Here is an 18,579-nt window from a genome sequence, read left to right on the forward strand (position 1 = left end):
ATACGCAGGGGCGAGGCGGCAAAGGAATTTTAAACAGGCATGGGAATTCGAAAAATCAGCGGTCGTCAGAGCGGTTGACAATGTCGTTGCGCCAACACAGGGTTGCTGGGTGAGCTGCACTAGGTGCCAATTAGGACCTGGGCAGCAGAGATTTCCATGAGCTCGCATTTACGGAGGGTGCAAACCGGAAGGATGTCCGCCGGCGTTTTGGAATAGTCAAGTCCACAGGTAACAGAGGCACGGATGAAGACGTCAGCAGCGGATCAGCTGAGGCAGGGACTTAGTCGCGTGACGTTGCAGAGGTGCAAGTAGGTGTCCTTGCTGATGGACCAGACGTGCGGGTGGCGGACCGGCTAAGGCTCAAGTGGGACACCGAGCTTTCCAATCGTGTGTCTCAGCGTCAGATAGCGGTCGGGAATGGGGATAAAGTCAATGCCTCGGCAACGGGGTTTGTGACGGGGAGCTGCACTGCAAATGGCCATACCTTGCTGAGCCCTCCAAATAGCAATGCATTTTCACGAGCAAATTGCAAGCACTGGACATTGTAATTTCCAGTCTGCATTCCGGCTTAATCTTTTCTCAGGCACACCTTCAGCTTCCCCACTAGTTGTTCTCAAGGTGTGGATGCTGTGCAACTCGGACAGTCCAGGCTGCAGCTTCTAATGTCACTGCTTGTGTTTGCCATTTCTCAGCACACTCTAGTTTGGCACACTTGCCAGATGATCAGTTTATAAACGTTGCAAGGCAGTGAAGCAAGAAACGATGACATGCACATTTGCTCGAGGGCAAGAAGACAATCGTTGTGACGCCTGCATTTGATGAAACCCTCTTGAATTTGTTGAAGCGCCCCTGCTGAATGCAGATTGCAAAGAAATGCTGTGCTCACGCCATTGTCCTGTGCAGTGCAGGCACTGAGGACACGGAACAAGCTGCAACGTCGCTCTGCTGCAGACGTGGATCAGGCTGATGTTGCAATTGGACATTGAAGCTCAATCCTCTTGATGAAGACAAGAAAGGCGCAGCAGCAGCATTTCAGCTCCATGTGCCGAACGCTTGTGTGTCCCAAATTTAACAGCAGCTGGGACAACAAGAATGCCGGTTCCACCGAGATTTGAACTCGGATCGCTGGATTCAAAGTCCAGAGTGCTCACCATTACACCATGGAACCAAGTGGCTGTCCTGTGCCAGGGCTACAGTCTTTTCTCCAACTCCACTGGCATTCTCAGTCCCTGCAAGCATCCCTGACTGCACTTGAATGCAATATGTCGTCTGACGGAAAGCAGTGCATCCTTTCAATGGAAGATTTCACCAGCTGCACCGAGTGCAAGAGTGGATCACGTGGCAGGCAGCTGGCAGAAGAGTAGCAGTCAGACGGATGGCAATGGAAAGTGATCTGGGCGGAAACTTTTCCTCCTGAATTGGACCTTGTTGTGAAATTGCAAAAGCTGCCCTTTTTGCAAATGGAATCGCGCGGAGTGAGAAAATAAGGTGCCACCGAGATTTGAACTCGGATCGCTGGATTCAGAGCCCAGAGTGCTCACCATTACACCATGGAACCCAGAGGCAACTTTGCCTTTGCAAGTTGTCAATCAGACATAGCTTTCTCTTTTACAAAAGCACAGACGACATCGAACAGAACTGTGGAATGTTTCCTGCGCAGGAAGAGGCCAGACGCAATATCAGCAACCGCTTACATCTGCACAGCAGCCTTGGAGTAAGAAAATATCTGCAAGACACTTTGCAGCACTATCCGACATCATTTGCGGCGAGCCTCTTCAGAAGGATATATTTGCACAGCTGATCAAAAGCTTGATCCAATCCTTTGCTTTGAAAGAGCGCCTCAAACAAGGACAAAGAGCGAGAAAGGCCGTCGCTTTTAAGGAGGCAATTGCAGAGCTTAGCGAACAGGCAGCTGAAGGCACGGCCACCGACGCTATAATCGGGGCAGCCAAAGAGTTCAAGATGGGAGGAGCGCAGAGATTCTGCTAGCTTTGAACAGCTGAATGAGCTTACGGCGATACGCAGGGGCGAGGCGGCAAAGGAATTTTAAACAGGCATGGGAATTCGAAAAATCAGCGGTCGTCAGAGCGGTTGACAATGTCGTTGCGCCAACACAGGGTTGCTGGGTGAGCTGCACTAGGTGCCAATTAGGACCTGGGCAGCAGAGATTTCCATGAGCTCGCATTTACGGAGGGTGCAAACCGGAAGGATGTCCGCCGGCGTTTTGGAATAGTCAAGTCCACAGGTAACAGAGGCACGGATGAAGACGTCAGCAGCGGATCAGCTGAGGCAGGGACTTAGTCGCGTGACGTTGCAGAGGTGCAAGTAGGTGTCCTTGCTGATGGACCAGACGTGCGGGTGGCGGACCGGCTAAGGCTCAAGTGGGACACCGAGCTTTCCAATCGTGTGTCTCAGCGTCAGATAGCGGTCGGGAATGGGGATAAAGTCAATGCCTCGGCAACGGGGTTTGTGACGGGGAGCTGCACTGCAAATGGCCATACCTTGCTGAGCCCTCCAAATAGCAATGCATTTTCACGAGCAAATTGCAAGCACTGGACATTGTAATTTCCAGTCTGCATTCCGGCTTAATCTTTTCTCAGGCACACCTTCAGCTTCCCCACTAGTTGTTCTCAAGGTGTGGATGCTGTGCAACTCGGACAGTCCAGGCTGCAGCTTCTAATGTCACTGCTTGTGTTTGCCATTTCTCAGCACACTCTAGTTTGGCACACTTGCCAGATGATCAGTTTATAAACGTTGCAAGGCAGTGAAGCAAGAAACGATGACATGCACATTTGCTCGAGGGCAAGAAGACAATCGTTGTGACGCCTGCATTTGATGAAACCCTCTTGAATTTGTTGAAGCGCCCCTGCTGAATGCAGATTGCAAAGAAATGCTGTGCTCACGCCATTGTCCTGTGCAGTGCAGGCACTGAGGACACGGAACAAGCTGCAACGTCGCTCTGCTGCAGACGTGGATCAGGCTGATGTTGCAATTGGACATTGAAGCTCAATCCTCTTGATGAAGACAAGAAAGGCGCAGCAGCAGCATTTCAGCTCCATGTGCCGAACGCTTGTGTGTCCCAAATTTAACAGCAGCTGGGACAACAAGAATGCCGGTTCCACCGAGATTTGAACTCGGATCGCTGGATTCAAAGTCCAGAGTGCTCACCATTACACCATGGAACCAAGTGGCTGTCCTGTGCCAGGGCTACAGTCTTTTCTCCAACTCCACTGGCATTCTCAGTCCCTGCAAGCATCCCTGACTGCACTTGAATGCAATATGTCGTCTGACGGAAAGCAGTGCATCCTTTCAATGGAAGATTTCACCAGCTGCACCGAGTGCAAGAGTGGATCACGTGGCAGGCAGCTGGCAGAAGAGTAGCAGTCAGACGGATGGCAATGGAAAGTGATCTGGGCGGAAACTTTTCCTCCTGAATTGGACCTTGTTGTGAAATTGCAAAAGCTGCCCTTTTTGCAAATGGAATCGCGCGGAGTGAGAAAATAAGGTGCCACCGAGATTTGAACTCGGATCGCTGGATTCAGAGCCCAGAGTGCTCACCATTACACCATGGAACCCAGAGGCAACTTTGCCTTTGCAAGTTGTCAATCAGACATAGCTTTCTCTTTTACAAAAGCACAGACGACATCGAACAGAACTGTGGAATGTTTCCTGCGCAGGAAGAGGCCAGACGCAATATCAGCAACCGCTTACATCTGCACAGCAGCCTTGGAGTAAGAAAATATCTGCAAGACACTTTGCAGCACTATCCGACATCATTTGCGGCGAGCCTCTTCAGAAGGATATATTTGCACAGCTGATCAAAAGCTTGATCCAATCCTTTGCTTTGAAAGAGCGCCTCAAACAAGGACAAAGAGCGAGAAAGGCCGTCGCTTTTAAGGAGGCAATTGCAGAGCTTAGCGAACAGGCAGCTGAAGGCACGGCCACCGACGCTATAATCGGGGCAGCCAAAGAGTTCAAGATGGGAGGAGCGCAGAGATTCTGCTAGCTTTGAACAGCTGAATGAGCTTACGGCGATACGCAGGGGCGAGGCGGCAAAGGAATTTTAAACAGGCATGGGAATTCGAAAAATCAGCGGTCGTCAGAGCGGTTGACAATGTCGTTGCGCCAACACAGGGTTGCTGGGTGAGCTGCACTAGGTGCCAATTAGGACCTGGGCAGCAGAGATTTCCATGAGCTCGCATTTACGGAGGGTGCAAACCGGAAGGATGTCCGCCGGCGTTTTGGAATAGTCAAGTCCACAGGTAACAGAGGCACGGATGAAGACGTCAGCAGCGGATCAGCTGAGGCAGGGACTTAGTCGCGTGACGTTGCAGAGGTGCAAGTAGGTGTCCTTGCTGATGGACCAGACGTGCGGGTGGCGGACCGGCTAAGGCTCAAGTGGGACACCGAGCTTTCCAATCGTGTGTCTCAGCGTCAGATAGCGGTCGGGAATGGGGATAAAGTCAATGCCTCGGCAACGGGGTTTGTGACGGGGAGCTGCACTGCAAATGGCCATACCTTGCTGAGCCCTCCAAATAGCAATGCATTTTCACGAGCAAATTGCAAGCACTGGACATTGTAATTTCCAGTCTGCATTCCGGCTTAATCTTTTCTCAGGCACACCTTCAGCTTCCCCACTAGTTGTTCTCAAGGTGTGGATGCTGTGCAACTCGGACAGTCCAGGCTGCAGCTTCTAATGTCACTGCTTGTGTTTGCCATTTCTCAGCACACTCTAGTTTGGCACACTTGCCAGATGATCAGTTTATAAACGTTGCAAGGCAGTGAAGCAAGAAACGATGACATGCACATTTGCTCGAGGGCAAGAAGACAATCGTTGTGACGCCTGCATTTGATGAAACCCTCTTGAATTTGTTGAAGCGCCCCTGCTGAATGCAGATTGCAAAGAAATGCTGTGCTCACGCCATTGTCCTGTGCAGTGCAGGCACTGAGGACACGGAACAAGCTGCAACGTCGCTCTGCTGCAGACGTGGATCAGGCTGATGTTGCAATTGGACATTGAAGCTCAATCCTCTTGATGAAGACAAGAAAGGCGCAGCAGCAGCATTTCAGCTCCATGTGCCGAACGCTTGTGTGTCCCAAATTTAACAGCAGCTGGGACAACAAGAATGCCGGTTCCACCGAGATTTGAACTCGGATCGCTGGATTCAAAGTCCAGAGTGCTCACCATTACACCATGGAACCAAGTGGCTGTCCTGTGCCAGGGCTACAGTCTTTTCTCCAACTCCCCTGGCATTCTCAGTCCCTGCAAGCATCCCTGACTGCACTTGAATGCAATATGTCGTCTGACGGAAAGCAGTGCATCCTTTCAATGGAAGATTTCACCAGCTGCACCGAGTGCAAGAGTGGATCACGGTGCAGGCAGCTGGCAGAAGAGTAGCAGTCAGACGGATGGCAATGGAAAGTGATCTGGGCGGAAACTTTTCCTCCTGAATTGGACCTTGTTGTGAAATTGCAAAAGCTGCCCTTTTTGCAAATGGAATCGCGCGGAGTGAGAAAATAAGGTGCCACCGAGATTTGAACTCGGATCGCTGGATTCAGAGCCCAGAGTGCTCACCATTACACCATGGAACCCAGAGGCAACTTTGCCTTTGCAAGTTGTCAATCAGACATAGCTTTCTCTTTTACAAAAGCACAGACGACATCGAACAGAACTGTGGAATGTTTCCTGCGCAGGAAGAGGCCAGACGCAATATCAGCAACCGCTTACATCTGCACAGCAGCCTTGGAGTAAGAAAATATCTGCAAGACACTTTGCAGCACTATCCGACATCATTTGCGGCGAGCCTCTTCAGAAGGATATATTTGCACAGCTGATCAAAAGCTTGATCCAATCCTTTGCTTTGAAAGAGCGCCTCAAACAAGGACAAAGAGCGAGAAAGGCCGTCGCTTTTAAGGAGGCAATTGCAGAGCTTAGCGAACAGGCAGCTGAAGGCACGGCCACCGACGCTATAATCGGGGCAGCCAAAGAGTTCAAGATGGGAGGAGCGCAGAGATTCTGCTAGCTTTGAACAGCTGAATGAGCTTACGGCGATACGCAGGGGCGAGGCGGCAAAGGAATTTTAAACAGGCATGGGAATTCGAAAAATCAGCGGTCGTCAGAGCGGTTGACAATGTCGTTGCGCCAACACAGGGTTGCTGGGTGAGCTGCACTAGGTGCCAATTAGGACCTGGGCAGCAGAGATTTCCATGAGCTCGCATTTACGGAGGGTGCAAACCGGAAGGATGTCCGCCGGCGTTTTGGAATAGTCAAGTCCACAGGTAACAGAGGCACGGATGAAGACGTCAGCAGCGGATCAGCTGAGGCAGGGACTTAGTCGCGTGACGTTGCAGAGGTGCAAGTAGGTGTCCTTGCTGATGGACCAGACGTGCGGGTGGCGGACCGGCTAAGGCTCAAGTGGGACACCGAGCTTTCCAATCGTGTGTCTCAGCGTCAGATAGCGGTCGGGAATGGGGATAAAGTCAATGCCTCGGCAACGGGGTTTGTGACGGGGAGCTGCACTGCAAATGGCCATACCTTGCTGAGCCCTCCAAATAGCAATGCATTTTCACGAGCAAATTGCAAGCACTGGACATTGTAATTTCCAGTCTGCATTCCGGCTTAATCTTTTCTCAGGCACACCTTCAGCTTCCCCACTAGTTGTTCTCAAGGTGTGGATGCTGTGCAACTCGGACAGTCCAGGCTGCAGCTTCTAATGTCACTGCTTGTGTTTGCCATTTCTCAGCACACTCTAGTTTGGCACACTTGCCAGATGATCAGTTTATAAACGTTGCAAGGCAGTGAAGCAAGAAACGATGACATGCACATTTGCTCGAGGGCAAGAAGACAATCGTTGTGACGCCTGCATTTGATGAAACCCTCTTGAATTTGTTGAAGCGCCCCTGCTGAATGCAGATTGCAAAGAAATGCTGTGCTCACGCCATTGTCCTGTGCAGTGCAGGCACTGAGGACACGGAACAAGCTGCAACGTCGCTCTGCTGCAGACGTGGATCAGGCTGATGTTGCAATTGGACATTGAAGCTCAATCCTCTTGATGAAGACAAGAAAGGCGCAGCAGCAGCATTTCAGCTCCATGTGCCGAACGCTTGTGTGTCCCAAATTTAACAGCAGCTGGGACAACAAGAATGCCGGTTCCACCGAGATTTGAACTCGGATCGCTGGATTCAAAGTCCAGAGTGCTCACCATTACACCATGGAACCAAGTGGCTGTCCTGTGCCAGGGCTACAGTCTTTTCTCCAACTCCACTGGCATTCTCAGTCCCTGCAAGCATCCCTGACTGCACTTGAATGCAATATGTCGTCTGACGGAAAGCAGTGCATCCTTTCAATGGAAGATTTCACCAGCTGCACCGAGTGCAAGAGTGGATCACGTGGCAGGCAGCTGGCAGAAGAGTAGCAGTCAGACGGATGGCAATGGAAAGTGATCTGGGCGGAAACTTTTCCTCCTGAATTGGACCTTGTTGTGAAATTGCAAAAGCTGCCCTTTTTGCAAATGGAATCGCGCGGAGTGAGAAAATAAGGTGCCACCGAGATTTGAACTCGGATCGCTGGATTCAGAGCCCAGAGTGCTCACCATTACACCATGGAACCCAGAGGCAACTTTGCCTTTGCAAGTTGTCAATCAGACATAGCTTTCTCTTTTACAAAAGCACAGACGACATCGAACAGAACTGTGGAATGTTTCCTGCGCAGGAAGAGGCCAGACGCAATATCAGCAACCGCTTACATCTGCACAGCAGCCTTGGAGTAAGAAAATATCTGCAAGACACTTTGCAGCACTATCCGACATCATTTGCGGCGAGCCTCTTCAGAAGGATATATTTGCACAGCTGATCAAAAGCTTGATCCAATCCTTTGCTTTGAAAGAGCGCCTCAAACAAGGACAAAGAGCGAGAAAGGCCGTCGCTTTTAAGGAGGCAATTGCAGAGCTTAGCGAACAGGCAGCTGAAGGCACGGCCACCGACGCTATAATCGGGGCAGCCAAAGAGTTCAAGATGGGAGGAGCGCAGAGATTCTGCTAGCTTTGAACAGCTGAATGAGCTTACGGCGATACGCAGGGGCGAGGCGGCAAAGGAATTTTAAACAGGCATGGGAATTCGAAAAATCAGCGGTCGTCAGAGCGGTTGACAATGTCGTTGCGCCAACACAGGGTTGCTGGGTGAGCTGCACTAGGTGCCAATTAGGACCTGGGCAGCAGAGATTTCCATGAGCTCGCATTTACGGAGGGTGCAAACCGGAAGGATGTCCGCCGGCGTTTTGGAATAGTCAAGTCCACAGGTAACAGAGGCACGGATGAAGACGTCAGCAGCGGATCAGCTGAGGCAGGGACTTAGTCGCGTGACGTTGCAGAGGTGCAAGTAGGTGTCCTTGCTGATGGACCAGACGTGCGGGTGGCGGACCGGCTAAGGCTCAAGTGGGACACCGAGCTTTCCAATCGTGTGTCTCAGCGTCAGATAGCGGTCGGGAATGGGGATAAAGTCAATGCCTCGGCAACGGGGTTTGTGACGGGGAGCTGCACTGCAAATGGCCATACCTTGCTGAGCCCTCCAAATAGCAATGCATTTTCACGAGCAAATTGCAAGCACTGGACATTGTAATTTCCAGTCTGCATTCCGGCTTAATCTTTTCTCAGGCACACCTTCAGCTTCCCCACTAGTTGTTCTCAAGGTGTGGATGCTGTGCAACTCGGACAGTCCAGGCTGCAGCTTCTAATGTCACTGCTTGTGTTTGCCATTTCTCAGCACACTCTAGTTTGGCACACTTGCCAGATGATCAGTTTATAAACGTTGCAAGGCAGTGAAGCAAGAAACGATGACATGCACATTTGCTCGAGGGCAAGAAGACAATCGTTGTGACGCCTGCATTTGATGAAACCCTCTTGAATTTGTTGAAGCGCCCCTGCTGAATGCAGATTGCAAAGAAATGCTGTGCTCACGCCATTGTCCTGTGCAGTGCAGGCACTGAGGACACGGAACAAGCTGCAACGTCGCTCTGCTGCAGACGTGGATCAGGCTGATGTTGCAATTGGACATTGAAGCTCAATCCTCTTGATGAAGACAAGAAAGGCGCAGCAGCAGCATTTCAGCTCCATGTGCCGAACGCTTGTGTGTCCCAAATTTAACAGCAGCTGGGACAACAAGAATGCCGGTTCCACCGAGATTTGAACTCGGATCGCTGGATTCAAAGTCCAGAGTGCTCACCATTACACCATGGAACCAAGTGGCTGTCCTGTGCCAGGGCTACAGTCTTTTCTCCAACTCCACTGGCATTCTCAGTCCCTGCAAGCATCCCTGACTGCACTTGAATGCAATATGTCGTCTGACGGAAAGCAGTGCATCCTTTCAATGGAAGATTTCACCAGCTGCACCGAGTGCAAGAGTGGATCACGTGGCAGGCAGCTGGCAGAAGAGTAGCAGTCAGACGGATGGCAATGGAAAGTGATCTGGGCGGAAACTTTTCCTCCTGAATTGGACCTTGTTGTGAAATTGCAAAAGCTGCCCTTTTTGCAAATGGAATCGCGCGGAGTGAGAAAATAAGGTGCCACCGAGATTTGAACTCGGATCGCTGGATTCAGAGCCCAGAGTGCTCACCATTACACCATGGAACCCAGAGGCAACTTTGCCTTTGCAAGTTGTCAATCAGACATAGCTTTCTCTTTTACAAAAGCACAGACGACATCGAACAGAACTGTGGAATGTTTCCTGCGCAGGAAGAGGCCAGACGCAATATCAGCAACCGCTTACATCTGCACAGCAGCCTTGGAGTAAGAAAATATCTGCAAGACACTTTGCAGCACTATCCGACATCATTTGCGGCGAGCCTCTTCAGAAGGATATATTTGCACAGCTGATCAAAAGCTTGATCCAATCCTTTGCTTTGAAAGAGCGCCTCAAACAAGGACAAAGAGCGAGAAAGGCCGTCGCTTTTAAGGAGGCAATTGCAGAGCTTAGCGAACAGGCAGCTGAAGGCACGGCCACCGACGCTATAATCGGGGCAGCCAAAGAGTTCAAGATGGGAGGAGCGCAGAGATTCTGCTAGCTTTGAACAGCTGAATGAGCTTACGGCGATACGCAGGGGCGAGGCGGCAAAGGAATTTTAAACAGGCATGGGAATTCGAAAAATCAGCGGTCGTCAGAGCGGTTGACAATGTCGTTGCGCCAACACAGGGTTGCTGGGTGAGCTGCACTAGGTGCCAATTAGGACCTGGGCAGCAGAGATTTCCATGAGCTCGCATTTACGGAGGGTGCAAACCGGAAGGATGTCCGCCGGCGTTTTGGAATAGTCAAGTCCACAGGTAACAGAGGCACGGATGAAGACGTCAGCAGCGGATCAGCTGAGGCAGGGACTTAGTCGCGTGACGTTGCAGAGGTGCAAGTAGGTGTCCTTGCTGATGGACCAGACGTGCGGGTGGCGGACCGGCTAAGGCTCAAGTGGGACACCGAGCTTTCCAATCGTGTGTCTCAGCGTCAGATAGCGGTCGGGAATGGGGATAAAGTCAATGCCTCGGCAACGGGGTTTGTGACGGGGAGCTGCACTGCAAATGGCCATACCTTGCTGAGCCCTCCAAATAGCAATGCATTTTCACGAGCAAATTGCAAGCACTGGACATTGTAATTTCCAGTCTGCATTCCGGCTTAATCTTTTCTCAGGCACACCTTCAGCTTCCCCACTAGTTGTTCTCAAGGTGTGGATGCTGTGCAACTCGGACAGTCCAGGCTGCAGCTTCTAATGTCACTGCTTGTGTTTGCCATTTCTCAGCACACTCTAGTTTGGCACACTTGCCAGATGATCAGTTTATAAACGTTGCAAGGCAGTGAAGCAAGAAACGATGACATGCACATTTGCTCGAGGGCAAGAAGACAATCGTTGTGACGCCTGCATTTGATGAAACCCTCTTGAATTTGTTGAAGCGCCCCTGCTGAATGCAGATTGCAAAGAAATGCTGTGCTCACGCCATTGTCCTGTGCAGTGCAGGCACTGAGGACACGGAACAAGCTGCAACGTCGCTCTGCTGCAGACGTGGATCAGGCTGATGTTGCAATTGGACATTGAAGCTCAATCCTCTTGATGAAGACAAGAAAGGCGCAGCAGCAGCATTTCAGCTCCATGTGCCGAACGCTTGTGTGTCCCAAATTTAACAGCAGCTGGGACAACAAGAATGCCGGTTCCACCGAGATTTGAACTCGGATCGCTGGATTCAAAGTCCAGAGTGCTCACCATTACACCATGGAACCAAGTGGCTGTCCTGTGCCAGGGCTACAGTCTTTTCTCCAACTCCCCTGGCATTCTCAGTCCCTGCAAGCATCCCTGACTGCACTTGAATGCAATATGTCGTCTGACGGAAAGCAGTGCATCCTTTCAATGGAAGATTTCACCAGCTGCACCGAGTGCAAGAGTGGATCACGGTGCAGGCAGCTGGCAGAAGAGTAGCAGTCAGACGGATGGCAATGGAAAGTGATCTGGGCGGAAACTTTTCCTCCTGAATTGGACCTTGTTGTGAAATTGCAAAAGCTGCCCTTTTTGCAAATGGAATCGCGCGGAGTGAGAAAATAAGGTGCCACCGAGATTTGAACTCGGATCGCTGGATTCAGAGCCCAGAGTGCTCACCATTACACCATGGAACCCAGAGGCAACTTTGCCTTTGCAAGTTGTCAATCAGACATAGCTTTCTCTTTTACAAAAGCACAGACGACATCGAACAGAACTGTGGAATGTTTCCTGCGCAGGAAGAGGCCAGACGCAATATCAGCAACCGCTTACATCTGCACAGCAGCCTTGGAGTAAGAAAATATCTGCAAGACACTTTGCAGCACTATCCGACATCATTTGCGGCGAGCCTCTTCAGAAGGATATATTTGCACAGCTGATCAAAAGCTTGATCCAATCCTTTGCTTTGAAAGAGCGCCTCAAACAAGGACAAAGAGCGAGAAAGGCCGTCGCTTTTAAGGAGGCAATTGCAGAGCTTAGCGAACAGGCAGCTGAAGGCACGGCCACCGACGCTATAATCGGGGCAGCCAAAGAGTTCAAGATGGGAGGAGCGCAGAGATTCTGCTAGCTTTGAACAGCTGAATGAGCTTACGGCGATACGCAGGGGCGAGGCGGCAAAGGAATTTTAAACAGGCATGGGAATTCGAAAAATCAGCGGTCGTCAGAGCGGTTGACAATGTCGTTGCGCCAACACAGGGTTGCTGGGTGAGCTGCACTAGGTGCCAATTAGGACCTGGGCAGCAGAGATTTCCATGAGCTCGCATTTACGGAGGGTGCAAACCGGAAGGATGTCCGCCGGCGTTTTGGAATAGTCAAGTCCACAGGTAACAGAGGCACGGATGAAGACGTCAGCAGCGGATCAGCTGAGGCAGGGACTTAGTCGCGTGACGTTGCAGAGGTGCAAGTAGGTGTCCTTGCTGATGGACCAGACGTGCGGGTGGCGGACCGGCTAAGGCTCAAGTGGGACACCGAGCTTTCCAATCGTGTGTCTCAGCGTCAGATAGCGGTCGGGAATGGGGATAAAGTCAATGCCTCGGCAACGGGGTTTGTGACGGGGAGCTGCACTGCAAATGGCCATACCTTGCTGAGCCCTCCAAATAGCAATGCATTTTCACGAGCAAATTGCAAGCACTGGACATTGTAATTTCCAGTCTGCATTCCGGCTTAATCTTTTCTCAGGCACACCTTCAGCTTCCCCACTAGTTGTTCTCAAGGTGTGGATGCTGTGCAACTCGGACAGTCCAGGCTGCAGCTTCTAATGTCACTGCTTGTGTTTGCCATTTCTCAGCACACTCTAGTTTGGCACACTTGCCAGATGATCAGTTTATAAACGTTGCAAGGCAGTGAAGCAAGAAACGATGACATGCACATTTGCTCGAGGGCAAGAAGACAATCGTTGTGACGCCTGCATTTGATGAAACCCTCTTGAATTTGTTGAAGCGCCCCTGCTGAATGCAGATTGCAAAGAAATGCTGTGCTCACGCCATTGTCCTGTGCAGTGCAGGCACTGAGGACACGGAACAAGCTGCAACGTCGCTCTGCTGCAGACGTGGATCAGGCTGATGTTGCAATTGGACATTGAAGCTCAATCCTCTTGATGAAGACAAGAAAGGCGCAGCAGCAGCATTTCAGCTCCATGTGCCGAACGCTTGTGTGTCCCAAATTTAACAGCAGCTGGGACAACAAGAATGCCGGTTCCACCGAGATTTGAACTCGGATCGCTGGATTCAAAGTCCAGAGTGCTCACCATTACACCATGGAACCAAGTGGCTGTCCTGTGCCAGGGCTACAGTCTTTTCTCCAACTCCCCTGGCATTCTCAGTCCCTGCAAGCATCCCTGACTGCACTTGAATGCAATATGTCGTCTGACGGAAAGCAGTGCATCCTTTCAATGGAAGATTTCACCAGCTGCACCGAGTGCAAGAGTGGATCACGTGGCAGGCAGCTGGCAGAAGAGTAGCAGTCAGACGGATGGCAATGGAAAGTGATCTGGGCGGAAACTTTTCCTCCTGAATTGGACCTTGTTGTGAAATTGCAAAAGCTGCCCTTTTTGCAAATGGAATCGCGCGGAGTGAGAAAATAAGGTGCCACCGAGATTTGAACTCGGATCGCTGGATTCAGAGCCCAGAGTGCTCACCATTACACCATGGAACCCAGAGGCAACTTTGCCTTTGCAAGTTGTCAATCAGACATAGCTTTCTCTTTTACAAAAGCACAGACGACATCGAACAGAACTGTGGAATGTTTCCTGCGCAGGAAGAGGCCAGACGCAATATCAGCAACCGCTTACATCTGCACAGCAGCCTTGGAGTAAGAAAATATCTGCAAGACACTTTGCAGCACTATCCGACATCATTTGCGGCGAGCCTCTTCAGAAGGATATATTTGCACAGCTGATCAAAAGCTTGATCCAATCCTTTGCTTTGAAAGAGCGCCTCAAACAAGGACAAAGAGCGAGAAAGGCCGTCGCTTTTAAGGAGGCAATTGCAGAGCTTAGCGAACAGGCAGCTGAAGGCACGGCCACCGACACTATAATCGGGGCAGCCAAAGAGTTCAAGATGGGAGGAGCGCAGAGATTCTGCTAGCTTTGAACAGCTGAATGAGCTTACGGCGATACGCAGGGGCGAGGCGGCAAAGGAATTTTAAACAGGCATGGGAATTCGAAAAATCAGCGGTCGTCAGAGCGGTTGACAATGTCGTTGCGCCAACACAGGGTTGCTGGGTGAGCTGCACTAGGTGCCAATTAGGACCTGGGCAGCAGAGATTTCCATGAGCTCGCATTTACGGAGGGTGCAAACCGGAAGGATGTCCGCCGGCGTTTTGGAATAGTCAAGTCCACAGGTAACAGAGGCACGGATGAAGACGTCAGCAGCGGATCAGCTGAGGCAGGGACTTAGTCGCGTGACGTTGCAGAGGTGCAAGTAGGTGTCCTTGCTGATGGACCAGACGTGCGGGTGGCGGACCGGCTAAGGCTCAAGTGGGACACCGAGCTTTCCAATCGTGTGTCTCAGCGTCAGATAGCGGTCGGGAATGGGGATAAAGTCAATGCCTCGGCAACGGGGTTTGTGACGGGGAGCTGCACTGCAAATGGCCATACCTTGCTGAGCCCTCCAAATAGCAATGCATTTTCACGAGCAAATTGCAAGCACTGGACATTGTAATTTCCAGTCTGCATTCCGGCTTAATCTTTTCTCAGGCACACCTTCAGCTTCCCCACTAGTTGTTCTCAAGGTGTGGATGCTGTGCAACTCGGACAGTCCAGGCTGCAGCTTCTAATGTCACTGCTTGTGTTTGCCATTTCTCAGCACACTCTAGTTTGGCACACTTGCCAGATGATCAGTTTATAAACGTTGCAAGGCAGTGAAGCAAGAAACGATGACATGCACATTTGCTCGAGGGCAAGAAGACAATCGTTGTGACGCCTGCATTTGATGAAACCCTCTTGAATTTGTTGAAGCGCCCCTGCTGAATGCAGATTGCAAAGAAATGCTGTGCTCACGCCATTGTCCTGTGCAGTGCAGGCACTGAGGACACGGAACAAGCTGCAACGTCGCTCTGCTGCAGACGTGGATCAGGCTGATGTTGCAATTGGACATTGAAGCTCAATCCTCTTGATGAAGACAAGAAAGGCGCAGCAGCAGCATTTCAGCTCCATGTGCCGAACGCTTGTGTGTCCCAAATTTAACAGCAGCTGGGACAACAAGAATGCCGGTTCCACCGAGATTTGAACTCGGATCGCTGGATTCAAAGTCCAGAGTGCTCACCATTACACCATGGAACCAAGTGGCTGTCCTGTGCCAGGGCTACAGTCTTTTCTCCAACTCCACTGGCATTCTCAGTCCCTGCAAGCATCCCTGACTGCACTTGAATGCAATATGTCGTCTGACGGAAAGCAGTGCATCCTTTCAATGGAAGATTTCACCAGCTGCACCGAGTGCAAGAGTGGATCACGTGGCAGGCAGCTGGCAGAAGAGTAGCAGTCAGACGGATGGCAATGGAAAGTGATCTGGGCGGAAACTTTTCCTCCTGAATTGGACCTTGTTGTGAAATTGCAAAAGCTGCCCTTTTTGCAAATGGAATCGCGCGGAGTGAGAAAATAAGGTGCCACCGAGATTTGAACTCGGATCGCTGGATTCAGAGCCCAGAGTGCTCACCATTACACCATGGAACCCAGAGGCAACTTTGCCTTTGCAAGTTGTCAATCAGACATAGCTTTCTCTTTTACAAAAGCACAGACGACATCGAACAGAACTGTGGAATGTTTCCTGCGCAGGAAGAGGCCAGACGCAATATCAGCAACCGCTTACATCTGCACAGCAGCCTTGGAGTAAGAAAATATCTGCAAGACACTTTGCAGCACTATCCGACATCATTTGCGGCGAGCCTCTTCAGAAGGATATATTTGCACAGCTGATCAAAAGCTTGATCCAATCCTTTGCTTTGAAAGAGCGCCTCAAACAAGGACAAAGAGCGAGAAAGGCCGTCGCTTTTAAGGAGGCAATTGCAGAGCTTAGCGAACAGGCAGCTGAAGGCACGGCCACCGACGCTATAATCGGGGCAGCCAAAGAGTTCAAGATGGGAGGAGCGCAGAGATTCTGCTAGCTTTGAACAGCTGAATGAGCTTACGGCGATACGCAGGGGCGAGGCGGCAAAGGAATTTTAAACAGGCATGGGAATTCGAAAAATCAGCGGTCGTCAGAGCGGTTGACAATGTCGTTGCGCCAACACAGGGTTGCTGGGTGAGCTGCACTAGGTGCCAATTAGGACCTGGGCAGCAGAGATTTCCATGAGCTCGCATTTACGGAGGGTGCAAACCGGAAGGATGTCCGCCGGCGTTTTGGAATAGTCAAGTCCACAGGTAACAGAGGCACGGATGAAGACGTCAGCAGCGGATCAGCTGAGGCAGGGACTTAGTCGCGTGACGTTGCAGAGGTGCAAGTAGGTGTCCTTGCTGATGGACCAGACGTGCGGGTGGCGGACCGGCTAAGGCTCAAGTGGGACACCGAGCTTTCCAATCGTGTGTCTCAGCGTCAGATAGCGGTCGGGAATGGGGATAAAGTCAATGCCTCGGCAACGGGGTTTGTGACGGGGAGCTGCACTGCAAATGGCCATACCTTGCTGAGCCCTCCAAATAGCAATGCATTTTCACGAGCAAATTGCAAGCACTGGACATTGTAATTTCCAGTCTGCATTCCGGCTTAATCTTTTCTCAGGCACACCTTCAGCTTCCCCACTAGTTGTTCTCAAGGTGTGGATGCTGTGCAACTCGGACAGTCCAGGCTGCAGCTTCTAATGTCACTGCTTGTGTTTGCCATTTCTCAGCACACTCTAGTTTGGCACACTTGCCAGATGATCAGTTTATAAACGTTGCAAGGCAGTGAAGCAAGAAACGATGACATGCACATTTGCTCGAGGGCAAGAAGACAATCGTTGTGACGCCTGCATTTGATGAAACCCTCTTGAATTTGTTGAAGCGCCCCTGCTGAATGCAGATTGCAAAGAAATGCTGTGCTCACGCCATTGTCCTGTGCAGTGCAGGCACTGAGGACACGGAACAAGCTGCAACGTCGCTCTGCTGCAGACGTGGATCAGGCTGATGTTGCAATTGGACATTGAAGCTCAATCCTCTTGATGAAGACAAGAAAGGCGCAGCAGCAGCATTTCAGCTCCATGTGCCGAACGCTTGTGTGTCCCAAATTTAACAGCAGCTGGGACAACAAGAATGCCGGTTCCACCGAGATTTGAACTCGGATCGCTGGATTCAAAGTCCAGAGTGCTCACCATTACACCATGGAACCAAGTGGCTGTCCTGTGCCAGGGCTACAGTCTTTTCTCCAACTCCCCTGGCATTCTCAGTCCCTGCAAGCATCCCTGACTGCACTTGAATGCAATATGTCGTCTGACGGAAAGCAGTGCATCCTTTCAATGGAAGATTTCACCAGCTGCACCGAGTGCAAGAGTGGATCACGGTGCAGGCAGCTGGCAGAAGAGTAGCAGTCAGACGGATGGCAATGGAAAGTGATCTGGGCGGAAACTTTTCCTCCTGAATTGGACCTTGTTGTGAAATTGCAAAAGCTGCCCTTTTTGCAAATGGAATCGCGCGGAGTGAGAAAATAAGGTGCCACCGAGATTTGAACTCGGATCGCTGGATTCAGAGCCCAGAGTGCTCACCATTACACCATGGAACCCAGAGGCAACTTTGCCTTTGCAAGTTGTCAATCAGACATAGCTTTCTCTTTTACAAAAGCACAGACGACATCGAACAGAACTGTGGAATGTTTCCTGCGCAGGAAGAGGCCAGACGCAATATCAGCAACCGCTTACATCTGCACAGCAGCCTTGGAGTAAGAAAATATCTGCAAGACACTTTGCAGCACTATCCGACATCATTTGTGGCGAGCCTCTTCAGAAGGATATATTTGCACAGCTGATCAAAAGCTTGATCCAATCCTTTGCTTTGAAAGAGCGCCTCAAACAAGGACAAATAGCGAGAAAGGCCGTCGCTTTTAAGGAGGCAATTGCAGAGCTTAGCGAACAGGCAGCTGAAGGCACGGCCACCGACGCTATAATCGGGGCAGCCAAAGAGTTCAAGATGGGAGGAGCGCAGAGATTCTGCTAGCTTTGAACAGCTGAATGAGCTTACGGCGATACGCAGGTGCGAGGCGGCAAAGGAATTTTAAACAGGCATGGGAATTCGAAAAATCAGCGGTCGTCAGAGCGGTTGACAATGTCGTTGCGCCAACACAGGGTTGCTGGGTGAGCTGCACTAGGTGCCAATTAGGACCTGGGCAGCAGAGATTTCCATGAGCTCGCATTTACGGAGGGTGCAAACCGGAAGGATGTCCGCCGGCGTTTTGGAATAGTCAAGTCCACAGGTAACAGAGGCACGGATGAAGACGTCAGCAGCGGATCAGCTGAGGCAGGGACTTAGTCGCGTGACGTTGCAGAGGTGCAAGTAGGTGTCCTTGCTGATGGACCAGACGTGCGGGTGGCGGACCGGCTAAGGCTCAAGTGGGACACCGAGCTTTCCAATCGTGTGTCTCAGCGTCAGATAGCGGTCGGGAATGGGGATA

General features: G+C 51.0%; 18 non-coding genes across 18 annotated transcripts; all 18 read right to left on the reverse strand.

Annotated features, from left to right (window-relative positions):
• Positions 1 to 1,096: 1,096 nt before the first annotated feature.
• On the reverse strand, positions 1,097 to 1,168 carry trnaq-uug (transfer RNA glutamine (anticodon UUG)). The gene has a single exon. It is a non-coding gene; the product is annotated as a tRNA-Gln (tRNA).
• Positions 1,169 to 1,486: 318 nt separating this feature from the next.
• Positions 1,487 to 1,558, reverse strand: trnaq-cug (transfer RNA glutamine (anticodon CUG)). The gene has a single exon. It is a non-coding gene; the product is annotated as a tRNA-Gln (tRNA).
• Positions 1,559 to 3,113: 1,555 nt separating this feature from the next.
• trnaq-uug (transfer RNA glutamine (anticodon UUG)) lies at positions 3,114 to 3,185 on the reverse strand. The gene has a single exon. It is a non-coding gene; the product is annotated as a tRNA-Gln (tRNA).
• A 318-nt stretch (positions 3,186 to 3,503) lies between these two features.
• trnaq-cug (transfer RNA glutamine (anticodon CUG)) lies at positions 3,504 to 3,575 on the reverse strand. Its single transcript has one exon. It is a non-coding gene; the product is annotated as a tRNA-Gln (tRNA).
• Positions 3,576 to 5,130: 1,555 nt separating this feature from the next.
• trnaq-uug (transfer RNA glutamine (anticodon UUG)) lies at positions 5,131 to 5,202 on the reverse strand. The gene has a single exon. It is a non-coding gene; the product is annotated as a tRNA-Gln (tRNA).
• Positions 5,203 to 5,520: 318 nt separating this feature from the next.
• On the reverse strand, positions 5,521 to 5,592 carry trnaq-cug (transfer RNA glutamine (anticodon CUG)). The gene has a single exon. It is a non-coding gene; the product is annotated as a tRNA-Gln (tRNA).
• A 1,555-nt stretch (positions 5,593 to 7,147) lies between these two features.
• Positions 7,148 to 7,219, reverse strand: trnaq-uug (transfer RNA glutamine (anticodon UUG)). Its single transcript has one exon. It is a non-coding gene; the product is annotated as a tRNA-Gln (tRNA).
• A 318-nt stretch (positions 7,220 to 7,537) lies between these two features.
• trnaq-cug (transfer RNA glutamine (anticodon CUG)) lies at positions 7,538 to 7,609 on the reverse strand. Its single transcript has one exon. It is a non-coding gene; the product is annotated as a tRNA-Gln (tRNA).
• Positions 7,610 to 9,164: 1,555 nt separating this feature from the next.
• Positions 9,165 to 9,236, reverse strand: trnaq-uug (transfer RNA glutamine (anticodon UUG)). The gene has a single exon. It is a non-coding gene; the product is annotated as a tRNA-Gln (tRNA).
• A 318-nt stretch (positions 9,237 to 9,554) lies between these two features.
• trnaq-cug (transfer RNA glutamine (anticodon CUG)) lies at positions 9,555 to 9,626 on the reverse strand. The gene has a single exon. It is a non-coding gene; the product is annotated as a tRNA-Gln (tRNA).
• A 1,555-nt stretch (positions 9,627 to 11,181) lies between these two features.
• On the reverse strand, positions 11,182 to 11,253 carry trnaq-uug (transfer RNA glutamine (anticodon UUG)). The gene has a single exon. It is a non-coding gene; the product is annotated as a tRNA-Gln (tRNA).
• Positions 11,254 to 11,571: 318 nt separating this feature from the next.
• Positions 11,572 to 11,643, reverse strand: trnaq-cug (transfer RNA glutamine (anticodon CUG)). The gene has a single exon. It is a non-coding gene; the product is annotated as a tRNA-Gln (tRNA).
• A 1,555-nt stretch (positions 11,644 to 13,198) lies between these two features.
• On the reverse strand, positions 13,199 to 13,270 carry trnaq-uug (transfer RNA glutamine (anticodon UUG)). The gene has a single exon. It is a non-coding gene; the product is annotated as a tRNA-Gln (tRNA).
• A 318-nt stretch (positions 13,271 to 13,588) lies between these two features.
• trnaq-cug (transfer RNA glutamine (anticodon CUG)) lies at positions 13,589 to 13,660 on the reverse strand. Its single transcript has one exon. It is a non-coding gene; the product is annotated as a tRNA-Gln (tRNA).
• Positions 13,661 to 15,215: 1,555 nt separating this feature from the next.
• trnaq-uug (transfer RNA glutamine (anticodon UUG)) lies at positions 15,216 to 15,287 on the reverse strand. Its single transcript has one exon. It is a non-coding gene; the product is annotated as a tRNA-Gln (tRNA).
• A 318-nt stretch (positions 15,288 to 15,605) lies between these two features.
• Positions 15,606 to 15,677, reverse strand: trnaq-cug (transfer RNA glutamine (anticodon CUG)). The gene has a single exon. It is a non-coding gene; the product is annotated as a tRNA-Gln (tRNA).
• Positions 15,678 to 17,232: 1,555 nt separating this feature from the next.
• trnaq-uug (transfer RNA glutamine (anticodon UUG)) lies at positions 17,233 to 17,304 on the reverse strand. Its single transcript has one exon. It is a non-coding gene; the product is annotated as a tRNA-Gln (tRNA).
• Positions 17,305 to 17,622: 318 nt separating this feature from the next.
• Positions 17,623 to 17,694, reverse strand: trnaq-cug (transfer RNA glutamine (anticodon CUG)). Its single transcript has one exon. It is a non-coding gene; the product is annotated as a tRNA-Gln (tRNA).
• Positions 17,695 to 18,579: the final 885 nt, after the last annotated feature.

This window comes from Heterodontus francisci, chromosome 48 (assembly GCF_036365525.1).
Source record: "Heterodontus francisci isolate sHetFra1 chromosome 48, sHetFra1.hap1, whole genome shotgun sequence".
NCBI classification, from domain to species: Eukaryota; Metazoa; Chordata; class Chondrichthyes; order Heterodontiformes; family Heterodontidae; genus Heterodontus; species Heterodontus francisci.